We start from the raw sequence: 17,648 nt of genomic DNA on the forward strand, positions 1-17,648 counted from the left end.
GGAACATTGTGTCATTGTTGCTTTCTCTGCAGACAGGCATTTGAATAAATGAGTAGAGTTCAAAAAGACTTCAGATTTCACTAAACCAATTGACCATCTGAAGTTGACCTCTTAAACGTTACCTTGAGTTCTCTGTACGTCTTCCAGCGCATAAGCAAGCAGTGCTGTAAATGTGATTAGAGGCAGAAATAGAACCACCAGTGTAGTCAGTGAGGGATAAAAATAGAGGAGAAGCCATTCACAAAGTAGTCAGAGTTTAAAGGGACCCTGTTATGCTAATTTTCAGTACTGTGTATCTTTACATATTTTAATGTACATACTGCCTGTGCTGCAGCACCTTTTTTCACCCTCTGTCTGAAACCAGAGCCCAGTCTGCTCTGATAGGTTAGCTGGCTGGTTCTGTTGTGATTGGCCAACCGCTTGAGATGTCCCCACCCTTAGCCTGTCTTGTAAAATGTGTTGAAATGCTAGCTAATACCAGCACATTTGATAGTGATGTCACTATGTTACGAATGTAAACAGGCAGAATGTTTTAGGCATTGGGGGAATGTCTGGGAGAGAAACTATGAGATTTTAGCCTCTGAAGACCATTTACATGTGCAAAAACCCTATAGAGAAGGGAAAACTCATTAAAAAACATAGAAGGGCCCCTGAAAGACAACACATTCAAGACAAAATACTAATAACAATATCATAAGGCTTATAACACAAATTGTACTAAAAGTTTTATAGTCTGCTGTGTCTAAAGAATCAGAATCAGAATTCCTTCATCAGTCAGCAGCAAAGAGACAATACTGATATAGGCCAAATCAAGCAGTATGTAGGAAAGTGGAAAGGACATATTAATCATATATTTACCTCATTGGAAGTATAAAAACTTAAGTAGTAGCATTATAACCAAAAATAAGTGAAGTAGTTGCAGGATAACGGTCGTAAATACTATATTTACTGGTACATGTACCCTATATTGCACAGTGTAATATAACATTATTATTACGGCATTGTTACAGGTACTGTGGTGGTGCAAAAAGAATAAGCAGTCAGTGGTAGAATCATAACATATAGACATTGCACCACAGCAGTCTTATAGTCTGTGTTGTTGTGTGTGCTGGTCTTCCAGTTGTGGTTATACAGTCTGACACGGTGACCTGGAGGGGTGAGACATGCTGTCCAACAATGATGACAGCTTAGCCATTGTTCTCCTTTCTCCCACCTCCCCCACAAATCACATTGTTTTACGTCTTTAAGTCTTTTTTGTGTTTAATTTGAATGCAAGACATATTTCCCCTAAGCACAATGAGGTTGAAATTGATGTTCGGAAAAAAAGCATTAAACAATCAAATGAAGCATTCATTTGAACTTTAGCAAATGTGTGGCTAAACTCAATAAAACAAGGCCAAACTAAATGTTTACAGACATTTTTGTAAGCCGGGTATTTTATAGGCAGTGGGGAATAGTTTATCTGCTTTAATTGCTGTTTTTGCATCATTAAAATGTGCAATTGAAGATACTGCATTCGAGTTGAGATTCAGCGTGCTCCTTATTGTTTTTCAGAAGAGTAGAGGCTCATTTAGAGACTGATGAAATTACATGTAAACAGACACAGTTTACGTAATCGTCAAAAGGATTTGAGCTGCTTTTACACTCAGCATTCTCATTCCTTATTCTTAGGTTTTTTTGTTATGTTCTGACATTCTTTCCATATCCGCAGAATTCCTAATGTTTTCATTAATTGTTTCGTAAAGGGTATTTGATAATACTTCATGCAGATGTCGAATCAATGAATTTACACTGTTTTCTGTCTTTCATGCCAGGTGTGTGGTGTGTGTGTGTGTGTGTGTGTGTGTGTGTGTGTGTGTGTGTGTGTGTGTGTGTGTGTGTGTGTGTGTGTGTGTGTGTGTGTGTGTGTGTGTGTGTGTGTGTGTGTGTGTGTGTGTGTGTGTGTGTGTGTGTGTGTGTGTGTGAGAAAAGATTTCCTGATTAAAAAACTTTAAATTAGATTGGATATACTTTATTTCTCCCCAAGAGAAAGGTAAATTGTTTTGTCACAGGAGCATGTTAACAAGGCATTGCACTTATTACAAACAAAACAAATAAAATAGAAATAGATCTATAAAGTATCTAATAATTCACAACATAACATATATACAATAGGCTAGACTGCTCTTTAATAGGCCAATCTACTACTAAAAAATATATAAAGATAGTATACTATTTTAATTCCAGAAGTAGTTGCAGTTTTCTAAAATTAAAGTAGTAGTGTGTGTAACCTATGCGCAGATCGCAAATCTGGGTTTTTGGTATTTAAGGGAAATAATAGTCATACAACTCTTATTCTGCAATTTCTTTTTTCATTTGCTGGCCACACACTTTGTCAATAAACCTCAAAAGAAAAATAATTGGAGGATGAAACCCTCTTTATTGTCACATACATGCACACAGCAGAGCACACACAGTGAAATTGGTCCTCTGCATTTAACCCATCCTAGTACTAGGAGCAGTGGGCAGCTAACGTGCAGCGCCCGGGGAGCAATGTGGAGGGGGGGATTGGAGATGTCCGGTGCCTTGCTCAAGGGCACCACAGCAGGGCCCAGGACGTGAACTGGGACCTCTCCAAGTAGCAGTCCACTTCCCATATTTAAAGTCTGTTTCGTGACTTGAACCGGCAACCCTACGATTCCCAGTCCAAGCCCCTACTGACTGAGCCACTGCTGGCAACAATCAGTGTTTATATTTTTGATACAAAACATATTATTTTGCTTAAGCAAAGTGCCATTTTGCCTTTGTAAATGTAAACGAATACACCACATGTATTGCTCCAATTCATGTGGATGTTCCCTTTAAATCTCCTTACCTCCTTCTCTTTTCAAATCTCAGCCAATGATTAGACATCATGCAGCTGACTGGAGTACCATGTGAACAGACAACTTCAGTCCAATACGGAAGTGCTCTGAGACAGCATTGCCCCTAATTCCTTCTGTCCAGCCCACTTCTACTTAGAAATCCCCCACATTGGCCAACACACATCCCCTAAGCTTCACATTGGCTGCATGCTTGATTCTGCCGTTCTGCCATTGGCTGCTTGTGTCTGAGAGCCCTCACCCTGCATTGTGCTGCTGTCTGGGCAGCAGCAGGGGTCTGGGGAGTGGGAGGAGGGAGAAAAGCAAAAGAAAAGGAAACAATGAGACTGTAGGGGTTGTGTGGGGGGAAAAGACCCATCTAAAAAAGAGAGGGACAGAGAGGGGAGATAGAGGGAGGAACTCAAGCACACAGGCGACAGAGGGAGAGGGGAGGGAGCAAAGAGGGTTACCTCATAGAGAGCTGCTAGTGTGCACACGGAGCAGGGGAGAAGTTGTGGGAAAGTAAACAGCACAGGAGAATCCAATCTGTTTCAGTCACTTGCAGCCCCCGCAGAAGACCAGAGGGATGAGTGTATTGGAGCCAGCAGGGTGGTAAAAACTGAGAGTTTATGGGAGGTAACCAGGATTAAAAGGGGCCACCAGGGAGTGCCTGAAGCTTCTCGGAGGACATACTACTGAAGGCAAGGAGGTGAGATATTATGTTATCCTCTAAACACTTTCCTTCCTCCATTCTGTCCTTCTCCCTCCTCACTCTCAGCATGGTTAGCATGTTGCAAAGACAGCAGCTGTGGAGAGTGGAGTTGGGGGGTGGGTGTTGCTGGTTTGTGCCTCTCTGTCTCTGTCCGTAGAGGAGGAGAGGATGGGAACGACATAGTACCCGTGTGGCCTTTTTTTGCAGAGTACACACCATCATGGACGATTAAATCCAAGCCGGCCTCAGAGAGCCGGCAGGGCTACAGAGCGTGAGGCCTTGTTATGATAGCAGCAGTTCCTGAGACAGACACCAGGAAGGATGAGCGGGAGATTGCCTGCTCATCCCAGACCCACACCTCTGGCCGGCAGTTTTTCAGCAGCACTGCACAGCTCTCCCACAGCCTCAGGCTATACAAAAAGATCCTCTGGCCCGGGCCTTAACCATTCCAGCTTGACGGTTTCTTCCCGGAGTACAATAGCCCCTCCCAGGATGGATTTCATGCTGCCTCTAAACTCTGCACAGAGAGGGGAGACAGGGGTGAGGGGGGAGTAAGGGACCTCTGACCAACTAATTTGCATTTTAAGCTAGGGCACTGTTTCTGCCTCACTTGCCGGATGTCGAAGTGGCTTTTTTTTGTTTATTAACTCCATGGACTCACTGTATCAGATTTTTTTCTTCTTAGTCACAGTTTAGCACTTCCAACACACATTAACAATCCATGCATGCAATTCCTGCTGCCACAAAGACCTCACTATCAATGGGAACTCTTTTGCCACAGTCTCACCCATGAACTTGTACTAATGCATTGATATGTACACACGCAAGGCCTTGGTGCTCAAAAACACAATTGGTCATTTGATAGTGGTGTCACGCCTATCAAATGTTTACAGGTGGACTGTGTGACACACTGACTGCATTCCCATGGGAATGTCAGACAATTACCCAACATAAGGGAGTCAAGTATGTTTGTAAGTTGAGGCCTACCATCAGTAATTTGTTGTCACCCTAACAGGACTTTAATATCGTCTTAGGTCTTCTGATAAACCTTTAGGCCAAAGCAACATAATTTGAAGAATAGTCAGAACTTCATACATCGTTTGATATGGTTGCTTTTATTGCTGGTAATTAGCCAATATGTTGCATGACACTTCCTGAATTGTGACTGATGATGATATCTAATATGATTGGAGCTCCCTTTCTCTCACATGGATACAGGGGTGTAGTGGGCGTTGGACGCGGGGGTACGCCGTCCACCCACTTCTCCCGACGTGATATATAAAAAAATAATAAATATAAAATAGCTTAGGCTACAACTAAAAAAAAAAATTAAAAAAATAGCTTACAACTCAAATGTAAATCCGGAGATATTGGCAATGGTGAGAACAACCTACATAGGCTACATAAGACATCCCCAGTATCTGTCCGTGACCTATATTGGCTACGACATGAACATAACATGAACATTCGATAATCGTCATCAACCTGACACTTAAAACAAGACAAAAAAAAAACAACGAGAACGTGGATGTGATGAAGCTGAATATATGTATGGCTTTTTGGGTGGGAGTGTGTGTGTGTGTGTGTGTGTTTGGGGGGTGACGTCACAAATAGCGTACCCTCACTTAAAAAATCCCCACTACACCACTGCATGGATATAATAGTGAACACAGGCCTTGCTGCCTTATACTGTATGATAGCTAAGATCAGACAAACACAATGCTAATGCAAAAGGCAAAAGCTGACTATGGGAAAACAAGATTTAGGTCACTGCATCAGCCAAATCTGAATTGTCAGAGACTGTTTACATCTGACATTTTAGACCAACTCAAGGTTAGTTCAAATAAGTGCATTTTTATACTTGTGGTGATACTGTTTTCTAGGATCAGGCTGAATTTGGAGGTGGAGGTATCTCATTTGTCTAAGACTGGAGCTTTGCCGTTGGAATAGAAATAGAACTCAATTTGGAAACATTTCTCTAAGTCTTAACTACTTCAGAGGGCTATTGACCCGGGTTTCCAATTCGAAACTTACCCGTCATGTTTCAATAACAGATGTTACAAATGCTATTATAATGTTAACACATTTTTTTCTCCGCCCGGTTAAGCTCTGGTTCCTCAACGGTAAAATATGTCTGTAGAAAACGGCTTCACAATAAGATAGCAACAAGTAGTCAAGATAGTCAGATTAGCTTCGGCTGCCATGCTATCACCTGTCTTATACCAGAGAAACTTTCATAACAGTGCTGTGATGCCAAACAGCGTCAATTCAGACTGAAACACATTCACTACAGGGGGTATGCATCAGCTGTTTGTGTGACAGTCAGCTGCCGTGAGCTAACTGCAGACTAAACGCCGGTGGACGAGCAGTACTGCAGCGGGCGGTAAATGCCGCTGAACCACATTTACAAAAGCAACACGATCATCGACCCGACGCAGTCCCCGACTGTTGTTGTTGTGAGCGGCGTTGGGGAGAAAATCAGCGACGTAAATGAGATGTAGCTGTCAAAACACAAATATCTAGGGATAGCCTACGTTATATAAGTATTGTATGAGCATTATTGCCGGACATTTTGACCGGCAGGTTTTGAATTTACCGGTTTATTAAACATTTTACCAGCTAAAAACCGGTAATTACCGGCTAACGGAAACCCTGCTATGGACATGTAGCAAATCTAGCATAAAGGATCAAAAGTGATTTTCCTACGGGTAATCAAATCTTTTAATGTGTAAACTTATAGGAAAAGTGCAACCTCTGGACTTTGCAAGTGACGCTGTCTATAAAAAGTGATGCACACTTCATGTTTTATGGGGATAATTTAGCGTGTGAATACAGTTTCATAACAGGTCTTCTGTGGCAAGCTGTGGCAGGTCTGAGATTTTCTGGGAAAATCTCCTCGATGACATGTCATCTCGGGGCTGGAAACTGGAAGGGTGGAGATGGAAAGGCGTGGTGGGCATGTACCAGACAGGGAGTGTATTAACTGTTTGTTGCATCAGAGCAGGGTTTTAAAGTTTGACATTGTGCACACGATCAATGCTATCTGCATCATACTGTGGGCTTCATCTTGCTTCAGCCTATGTATATATATTTTACCATTTTGGTAAATTGGCACCACAAGAATGTACCCACATTAGCAGTTTCAATTTGCGATCTGAATGGACAGACAACTATCACCGGGTTTCTTTGACACTGAAACATGATTCACAGGCCAGGTCATCATACGATTAAAGAGTATCTGTTTATCTTTGAATTCAAAATGTTAGTCACAATACATCTAAATCTATGGGTATAATTTTTCTTTTACTGAGAAATGACTCATATATTGAGTAATATGCAGCAAGTCATTTTAAAATACTGCTAAATATTCTAATAAGAGGGCCAGAACAGAAGGTCAATTACAAAAAACTAACTACCATTTATTTTTTGAATAAGAGGAGTAACCTGTCCCTTTGACCTCTCCTGTCACTCCCTCTGCATTACTCTGGCAATAACAAAACAACAACTGAAGGATGATTTGCATTTTATACTATACCCACTCTAGGCATCAAAACCAGGATATCACAACCTCTTTGCGTATATTTTGTCTATTTCTGATTTCAGTTTGACTCTTGTGAGTCCCAAAAATGTATTCAAATGTAATTTAAAAGGGGGCCTATTATACTCATTTTCAGGGTCACATTTGTATTTTTTACTTTACTGGAACATGTCTCCATGCTTTAAGGTTCAAAAAGATCTTTATTTTTTACATACTGCCTGGGTTGCACCTCTTTTCACCCTCTGTCTGAAACCAGAGCCCAGTCTGCTCTGATTGGTTAGATAAACAGTTCTGTTGTGATTCGTCAACTGCTAAGGGGGGCATATAAACTGTCTTAGGAGCAGACCTTAGAATTTTAGCCTTTGCAGACCATTTACATACACAAAAACATGTCCCGCCCCTTAGCCCATCATGTACAATGTGTAGGAGTGCTAGCCAATAGAAGTGCACGTGTAACATCATGAGGTCACTATGTTATGGAAGTAAACAAAGGAGTTTAATCGAGGCGTTTTGGCCAGGTGGGGAGTGTGTGGGAGAGATACTCCCTCTGGAAGGATCTTTGGGATTTTAGCCTTTGAAGACCATTTATATACACAAAAAGCAATATAACACACTACATGAAAGGGAAAACCCTAAAAAGCATAATAGTGCCCTTTTGATATGTATCTTCTGCATAGGACAGAGATAGGGGATACAGATATAGATATATATGTGAAAAAGATTATTTTGGCTATTTGGCTGCACTTGTTTACATGGGAATAGGGAGTTCACAAACAACACACCAATCAGGACACCTATAAATTACGAACGACTCCGTGTGCCAGGAGCTGCTGCAGCACGTAATAAATGTAGCCTTCGCCACATACGTTTCTGTCACAGCCTTTAGCTAGTGCTATATTCCTAAGATAGCTAGTTAATGATAATGCAAACATGATACGGTACCTTTATAAACAATAACATACTCGGTTCTGTGGCTGTTAGGTTGAGTGGTCACCTATTTGAAGGTCGGTGGGTTTGTTTCCCAGTCCTTACAGTCAACATGTGAATAGTGTATTTGTGTAAGACACTTAACCCCAAGTTGCTCCCGAAGGCATTGCCACTGGTGTGTTGGAGTGTGTGAATGTTAATCTCTCTGAGCAGGTGGCACCTAGTATGAATGAGTGTGAATGGGTAAATGCTGAATTGTTTTTATAAAAGTGCTTTGACGAGTCGTAAAGATTGGAAAAGCTCTATATAGGTGCAGTCCATTTACCATGTTCTGTATAAAGATGATGGTGTCTCACAATGGTTCGAAAAACATTAGGTGGGAGAATGGTAGAGAGAGTGAGATTGGGTTTTATTTATCCATAAAAACAGAGAGAAATGTATTTGTTGTGTCGCTGGCATTGATCAACAGCCCAGTCCAGCCTCTGCAGATACAACATTGTGTTATTAATCTATAACTTGTCCTTTGCTGAAAAATGTGTGCCATAAGTATTTCTCTTGATAAACTAAAGCATTGTCAGGTTAACAGATTCCTGCCGTTCTTATCTCTGTTCAGTGTTTATTCAATACACCACACATGAGTTCAGCATGCTTTTTTGCTGTGAGCACAGATGCCAGATGGACGGTGGAGGTTACTCTGTGTCCTTGACTAATGCGACACCATCAGCACATCTCTGCTGTTGCGGACTGACACTACTACTGGATCTGCTCTCCACAGCAGAGGGCATATGAAGGCCGGGCTGGCTCCTGAATGCATAAAATATCCCTGAATGTCTTAACAGTGGCCAAATAACCTAAAACCTGTAGGACGGTATCTAAAATAGGCATGGATAACCTTCTAACCTGTTGTGTTTACAGTGGGACATGATATTCCAGATGGCCGTAGGTACAGTGTTCAGAAACATGATAAATAATTCAATAGACTGTGTTCTTCTGTGTTTCCTAAAACCATTTTAGGAAGGGCAATGTTAAAGCGATTCCGTGAAATGCACAAATGTACAGCCTCCCACCCGTTGCCTTTTGACAGCTGGAGATATATACTGTTCTCCAGGAGCTGTTTGCGGTTCCAAAATTGGCCACGTCACATTGGTATCTCTTGGTAGGAAGTCCGTAGGGAAAGCTGAAAAAGGAAGCAGAAATGTCTCTGCCTGGCACTGTTTGTTGTTGTCAACGGTCCGTTGCTCTCTCATTGTCTGCTGAGTGTTTGTGTGCCCTTTGCTGTTAAGGCAAAAAGCTTTAAGAAGCGGTGCTCTGAGTGACTTTCTGTTAGATTTTCCAATGCTGTTTATTCAGTCGTCACCAGCTGCTGCTCTCTGCCATTGTGTATTGATATACCCGACTGACACTGACCAATGGATGTGAAGTTTGTCTGCACTTGGTCAAACATAGCATTGTCTAAATCAGTGGCTAGAACTAAATGTGCAGATCAGCAAAACCCTTACTGAATGCCTAGAAAGCGGCAAAGGACTTGTTTATTATCCTTGAATTTCATTTTTTAAAGCAGATTACATATCTGTTCTGTTATGTAAAAGTACAGTACAAAAGGGAGCTCAGAAGAAATGAGGCAACCTAAATTATGTGCCAAGTACACAAACGATCCAACTCAGTAGTCATGGATTGCGCAATTTAAATGTAAAAACCCACAACTAAATAACAATAACATGCAATACTGACTATGCAAATCCAAGAAATTCTCCAAGACGTTACATCATTTTTGAATTTTTAATCAGGATGTACACTGCTAATGTGTGACCTGGAGTACCGCAGATCACAAATAAAAGTATACAAACCTCGCTTTCCTTTTTTCGCAGACCACATCCCTCCACTCATTAGCACATTTGGTGAACAGCAGGAGAGTTTCAGAGCTCTAAGTAGGTCAGGGACAGGGTGTGTAGGAGTCAGTTTCATCTCTATTCTGTGATGTTTCTCATTTCCCCTTAAGAATAGCTTTCACAAAGCTCCACTCCCGGGGCTCTTTGTTTTTCTAAGCTGGAGAGTGTTTGATGGCTTGTCCAATGGCCTCCCTTCAAAGAAAGTTTTCTCAGAATACCTGTCAACTTGATTCTGTGGAGGGTTATTATTTGAAGTGAAAAACTTTTAGGCTTCCAGTTTTATGTGTGTGTGTTATCAAGCTGAACTTTTATTCAAGGCACCAGCTGTCTCGTTGATTGTCATAATGTGGAAATGTGAATTATAGTTCCGAGATATCACCGTGGTCTTATGCTCACTTAATCCTTTCACTCCAGTGAACAATGAAGAGTGATAACTTAGTTAGCATGGCTTTCATCTGTAGAAGAGCAGTGGCACGACATTCTGGTGGTTTGCTTTTCTATTATGTTGATTAAAAAGTGACACATATTTTCTGCTGAGGTTCTAGTAGAATTAATCAGATCACTGTGTAAAAATACTTTTTGATAGTAAAAGTCCTGCATTCAAAATGTTCCTTAACTATATGCATAAAAGTATAGCATCAAAACATATTAAAATAATACAAAACAGACTACAAAAGGACAACGAGTGGTGCTGAGGAAGTGTCTGCATCTCTCCCAGATGAACACATTTTAAGCACGCTTTGAGAGGCCCCCAGCTGTGGAGGCACAGAAAGCCCAGGATCCCTGCTCACTAACCAGTGCAGATGTGTGTAGATCTCTGAAAAGGATCAACACACACAGGGCTCCTGGACCTGATGGCAGCCCTGGCCGTGCTCTCAAGGTGTGTGCAGTTCAGCTGGCAGATGTGTTCACAGACATGTTCAATAGGTCACTGCTCCAGTCTGTAGTCCCCACATGTTTTAAAGAGTCCATCATTGTCCCTGTCCCCAAAAGGACAAAACCCATCTGCCTCAATGACTACCGTTCAGTTGCACTCACCTCCATCATCATGAAGTGCTTTGAGCGGTTAGTCAAAACTTTTATCACCTCCTCCCTCCCTGACTCACTGGACCCCCTGCAGTTTGCCTACAGCACTGCCCACTCCCACCTGGACCAGAGGAACACTTATGTGAGAATGCTGTTCATTGACTACAGTTCAGGATTCAACATCATTGTGCCCTCCAAGCTCATCATTAAGCTCAGGGACCTCGGGCTCAACAGCGCCCTCTGTGACTGGATCCTGAGCTTCCTGACGGGCAGATCCCAGGCATTGCGGATGGGGAACATCACATCCTCCACCTTGACCCTCAACACCGGAGCCCCTCAGGGTTGTGTGATCAGCCCTCTCCTCTACTCCCTGTTCAAGCACGACTGCGTGGCCACACACAGCTCCAACACCATCATCAAGTTTGCTGACGACACGACCGTCATCGGCCTGATCACAGACGGCGACGAGACGGCGTACAGAGAGGAGGACAGAACCCTGACATCTTGGTGCCAGGACAACAACCTCCATCTCAACGTCAGCAAAACAAAGGAGCTGATTGTGGACTACGGGAAGAGGCAGAGAGAGGCACACACACCCATCACCATCGACGGGACTCCTGTGGAGAGAGTCCTGACATGGACACATCACACCAGGGTCATATCCAAGACGGCTCGACAGCGGCTCTTCTTCCTCCGCAGGCTGTGGAAGTTCAGAATGGACTCCAGGATACTCTGCAACTTCTACAGGTGCACCATTGAGAGTATCCTGACTGGCTGTATCTCGGCCTGGTATGGCAGTTGCACCGCCCTCAACCGTAAGACTCTACAGAGGGTGGTGAAAACTGCACTATGTTGAGTTGTTGGAGGAGCCTGGGATATAATATTTTCATTGCCAACATATACGCTGTATCTGCTTTGCCTATGACAAATAAAACCTTTGAAATAAAAGTAAAAGTACTCAAAATGAAAAATGGCCCATTTCAGAAAAACATGTACAGTGGGGAGAACAAGTATTTGATACACTGCTGATTTTGCAGGTTTTCCCACTTACAAAGCATGTAGAGGTCTGTATTTTTTTAATCATAGCTACTCTTCAACTGTGAGAGACGGAATGTAAAACAAAAATCCAGAAAATCTCATTGTATGATTTTTAAGTAATTAATTTGCATTTTACTGCATGACATAAGTATTTGATACATCAGAAAAACAGAACTTAATATTTGGTACAGAAACCTTTGTTTGCAATTACAGAGATCAGACGTTTCCTGTAGTTCTTGACCAGGTTAGCACACACTGCAGCAGGGATTTTGGCCCACTCCTCCATACAGATCTTCTCCAGATCCTTCAGGTTTCGGGGCTGTCGCTGGGCAATACGGACTTTCAGCTCCCTCCAAAGGTTTTCTATTGGGTTCAGGTCTGGAGACTGGCTAGGCCACTCCAGGACCTTGAGATGCTTCTTACGGAGCCACTCCTTAGTTGCCCTGGCTGTGTGTTTTGGGTCGTTGTCATGCTGGGAGACCGAGCCACGACCCATCTTCAATGCTCTTACTGAGGGAAGGAGGTTGTTGGCCAAGATCTCGCGATACATGGCCCCATCCATCCTCCCCTCAATACGGGGCAGTCGTCCTGTCCCCTTTGCAGAAAAGCATCCCCAAAGAATGATGTTTCCACCTCCATGCTTCACGGTTGGGATGGTGTTCTTTGGGTTGTACTCATCCTTGTTCTTCCTCCAAACACGGCGAGTGGAGTTTAGACCAAAAAGCTCTATTTTTGTCTCATCAGACCACATGACCTTCTCCCATTCCTCCTCTGGATCATCCAGATGGTCATTGGCAAACTTCAGACGGGCCAGGACATGCGCTGGCTTGAGCAGGGGGACCTTGCGTGCGCTGCAGGATTTTAATCCATGACGGCGTAGTGTGTTACTAATGGTTTTCTTTGAGACTGTGGTCCCAGCTCTCTTCAGGTCATTGACCAGGTCCTGCCGTGTAGTTCTTGGCTGATCCCTCACCTTCCTCATGATCATTGATGCCCCACGAGGTGAGATCTTGCATGGAGCCCCAGACCGAGGGAGATTGACCGTCATCTTGAACTTCTTCCATTTTCTAATAATTGCGCCAACAGTTGTTGCCTTCTCACCAAGCTGCTTGCCTATTGTCCTTTAGCCCATCCCAGCCTTGTGCAGGTCTACAATTTTATCTCTGATGTCCTTACACAGCTCTCTGGTCTTGGCCACTATGGAGAGGTTGGAGTCTGTTTGATTGAGTGTGTGGACAGGTCTCTTTTATACAGGTAACGAGTTCAAACAGGTGCAGTTAATACAAGTAATGAGTGGAGAACAGGAGGGCTTCTTAAAGAAACACTAACAGGTCTGTGAGAGCCGGAATTCTTACTGGTTGGTAGGTGATCAAATACTTATGTCATGCAATAAAATGCAAATTAATTATTTAAAAATCATACAATGGGATTTTCTGGATTTTTGCTTTAGATTCCGTCTCTCACAGTTGAAGTGTACCTATGATAAAAATGACAGACCTCTACATGTTTTGTAAGTGGGAAAACCTGCAAAATCAGAAGTGTATCAAATACTTGTTCTCCCCACTGTATATTGAATTATAATCATCTTTTTTCACCCTCTCTCTGAAACCAGAGTTACTCTGCTCTGGTTAGCTGGCCGGCTCTGTTGTGATTGATGAGCTGCTAAGATATTTCCCGCCCGTTAGCCTATCACGTACAATGTGTTGGAGCGCTAGCTAATAGAAGCGGGATTGCAACATCAGAGATGCCATTATGTTACAGAATTAAACAAAGGAATATACTCAATACGTCTTAGGCAGGGGTGAGGGTGTGTGGGTGAGAGAGAAACTCCCTCTGGAGGGAACTTTGGGATTTTAGCCTTTGCAGACCATTTACAAGCACAAAAAACACAAATACTAGCTTTATAACACACTACAGGAAAGGGGAAACCCCAAAAAGCAAGGTCCGCTTTATGCTGGAGCTTATGTTTCTTCCTTTTTTTTTTTTCTTTTACAAGGGATTAATAGTAATCTCAGTTATCTTAACCTATAATAATACATGATAAATTATACAAATATATTTTAGTATAAATCCAAATCAGAATCTTCAAAGTAACCTAAGCAATCATGTAAAGCAGGGGTCTTCAACGTTTTTCAGGCCAGGGACCCCCAAACTGATGGAGAGTTGGAGCAGGGACCCCCTACTATTAATATGGCATACAATTGTGTTTTATATTAAACGGGGCCTAGTGCAGTGTGTAAACATAGATACTGTTATTGTACATTCAATACTAAGCTATTCAAATAATACACAGGTTAATATATTCATGTTTTTATTTTAAACAAGTGCAAGGTACAGTACGGCCGTACCACTGCCATTTATGAACATATATCTTGCACACAACACAGGGCTATTAAAATAAATCACAATAAAAGTTTGAACTTTAAACAAGTGCAAGGTGCAGAGTGGCTGTGCCACTGTCATTTATAAACAAACACTGAGCTATGAGATTTTAACACTAAACATGCATGTAGATGGGACAATGAATCCTCAAACCATCTGTGGATGGCACACGTACTCTCACATCAGTGAGATGTCTGACCCTGATGAGCAGCACACAGCTGATCCAGCCTTGGACGGATGGAGGTTGTCAGGCAGAGGGTCATATCAGCCTCAGGCTGCAGCCTTGACCTGTATTTGTTTTTCAAGTAAGTCAGTGAGGAAAATCCACTTTCGCAAAGATAGGTTGTGGCAAAGGGCAAAAGGCTCATCATGGCTTTTCCTGCCAATTGCGGAAAGTCTTTCTGGCAAGAGATCCAGAACTGGGTGAGTGGTTTTGTGTCATATATGTGTCTGAACGTACTGTCAGTGGATAGTTCGATTAGCTGATCCTCCTCCGTCACTGTCAGGTGTGTGCCGTCTGCTGCGTTGTCTGTGAATGGAAACAGTATCCATGTCTTGTCCCTGCGCCAGGAGTCAGCCTCAGAAAAGTAGTGCCCAAATTGTCCCTCGAGCGCCTCCAAATGCGCAAGAATTGCGCGTGTAATGGGGAGCGAGAGCACAGCAGAATCTCCCAGCTCATCCACTGATGGAAACATGGAAAATATTTCCTCCCCGATGCGCTCCCTCCACCTTTTGATTTTTTTTAGAAAGCCTTCCATTTTTGTCATACAGTTGAATGGCATGGGTATTGCGGCCTTGCATTGAACTGTTCAGTTTGTTCAGCTCAGCGAAAACATCAGCAAGATAGGCAAGTTTGGTGACCCAAACATTGTCACTGAAAAGTGCAGCCAGCTCTGTGTGCTTTTGGAGAAGTAAAAACTCCCGAATAGACTTGCGCAATTCCAGCACACGTGACAACACTGTTCCACGTGAAAGCCACCGAACCTCGGAATGGTAGAGTAGCGCAGTGTGTTCTTCTCCCTCAGCAGCACAGAGATTCGAGAAGAGACGTGTTTGCAATGCGCTCTTCTTGACTAGGTTGACTACTTTCACTACCGAGTCCATGACATCTGCCAATTCAGCGCTCATATCTTTGGCAACAAGTGACTCCCTGTGTAGCATGCAGTGCGTCCAAATCACTTGCGGAGACACATCCCTTACAAGCGCGATTAGTCCACTTTTTAAACCAGCCATGGCTCTTGCACCGTCAGTGCACAGCGCAATACATTTTGTCCACGGAATGTCATTCTCTCTGAAAAAAACATCGATCACTTTGAAGATTTCAGAACTAGTTGTGCGTTGAGGGAGGCACTTACAAAACAAAAATTCCTCCTGCATTTCCTTATCATCGACAAAGCGCACAAACGCAAGAAGCTGGGCGTCCTTCGACACATCTGTTGACTCGTCTAATTGTAACGCAAATGCATCTGCCAACCTCAGCTTCTCTATCAGTTGCATCCTCACATCAGATGCCATCTCGTCTATACGGCGAGCTATGGTTGTGTCCGACACTGGAATGGTTTTCAGTTTATTAATGTCAATATCATTTCCATACATGGTTTTACACATATCGGTTGCTGAAGGCAATATTAAATCCTCTGCAAGTGTGTATGGCTGTTTCTTCTGGGCAATCCGAAGAGCAATTTGATAAGAGCATTTCAAAGCTAGCTCCCCAACTTTGGCTGATTTTCTGATCAATGTCTGTTGACCTTGGAGGGATTTGAGGCTAGCTTGGAAGTATTCAACAGGTTTGTCTTTTAAGTGGCTGTGTGTTGTCTCCAAGTGACGCTGCAGCTTTGATGGCTTCATAGATTCATTTGAAAGAACAGTAGAGCAAATGACACACATTGGAAACTCAATGCCATCTGTCTCCTTAAAGGTAAACCCGAACTTCAGATAATGATCTGAATATTTTCGTGTCTTCTCCCTTTTGCGCTTACCCTTATTAGCTGCAACATCTGCAGGCGCAGCAGGTTCTGCCTCGTCACTTGCATGTTCACTGGTGGATGGTATCTCGCTTGTGCTTGTTGATTTTTTCGCTCGAGTTACAAAACGATCCATTTTATATGTATGGTCTTCTCAATAATGTCGCTGCGTGCATCCCTGTGTCTGGGTCTTCAGTAAACTGGGGCCTGAATAGGCTCTCGTCCAATCACGGGGAACCTAACAGAGCCAGCGCATAGACATAATATTATGTCTATGACCCAGCGTGTGTCACACGGCCTCGTGATTGGCACATCTGCCTCCATTTTTCCGTTCGCTATAATATTTTGGATTTGTGTTGTGCATTTAAAGACATTGCAATTTGTGGGAAAAAACGGTTTGTAAAAAAAAAATATATATATATATATAAAAAATTGTCTAATCAACCAAAGATTTCGCGACCCCCCTGCAGTACCTCCGCGGACCCCCTGGGGGTCGCGACCCCCCTGTTGAAGACCTCTGATGTAAAGGAAGAGGAGTAAACAGCACATGGTTTCCTTTTGACCTGTATGACAGTGGAAGCATAAAGTTGCAGGAAATGGAAATACTTGAGTAAAATACCTCAAAACTGTACTCAAGTACATTACTAAAGTCATTTTACTCAGTTACAGTCCACAACAAGTTATGTGAGCCATACTATAGCGTTCACAGCAATGACCTGTGAGCTAGTCAGTGCTGCAGTGACGAATGTAGAAACAATGCTTGATAAGGCTGAGCATAAGTTTTTCCCTCCACAAAAGAGTCATTGTTTATTTGACCGATGTGTAGGCCGACTGGAAAAACTGTGTGTGTGTTACAAGACGAGGAGGCTCAGTCCAAAGGCATATTGTAAACACGCAGAGAACAGATTCCTAAAGAATACAACAACCCTTGATTTTATTTTTCTAGGTAATTTAAAGCCTTTCTCAACATGTATGGTAATTAAGATTTCAAAGGCATCACTGCTACTGAACCACAGTGCCAACACACATCATGTCTACATTCAGCTGTCAGAAAGCAGCAGTAAAAGATAATGAGAGCTGTAACTGACAGCATGAAAGCCCATGTGTCCAGGTTAAACAACATGCTGCTCACAATCATTTTTACAGCCCGGCCCAGTTTCAGCTGCCTCCGCTCCATGCTGTCATTTCCCCAAAGGAGCCCGACAAACTGCCCCATCAGGCCCAAGAATGTTCCAGCATTGGAAGCATTTCAGTGCTAATCAAAATGCAAAGCAGATGCTGGGTTCATTGAGCGGTACACCAACATGCACAGGGCGGGTACGTCAGAGAAAA

The 17,648-nt window shown here is 42.8% G+C and overlaps 1 protein-coding gene across 4 annotated transcripts in view; it reads left to right on the top strand.

Moving 5' to 3' along the window:
• The first annotated feature begins 3,198 nt into the window (after window positions 1-3,198).
• arhgef10la (Rho guanine nucleotide exchange factor (GEF) 10-like a) overlaps window positions 3,199-17,648 on the top strand; it is a 137,974-nt gene continuing 123,524 nt past the window's right edge. For 2 of the 4 annotated variants that reach the window (XM_063910855.1, XM_063910856.1), the window contains exon 1: window positions 3,199-3,549. The gene's annotated coding sequence lies outside the window, so the exon portion shown is untranslated. The remainder of the gene's footprint in view (window positions 3,550-17,648) is intronic. The other 2 variants (XM_063910859.1, XM_063910857.1) reach the window with 1 other exon arrangement.

Source organism: Eleginops maclovinus, chromosome 20 (assembly GCF_036324505.1).
Source record: "Eleginops maclovinus isolate JMC-PN-2008 ecotype Puerto Natales chromosome 20, JC_Emac_rtc_rv5, whole genome shotgun sequence".
Lineage (NCBI taxonomy): Eukaryota > Metazoa > Chordata > Actinopteri > Perciformes > Eleginopidae > Eleginops > Eleginops maclovinus.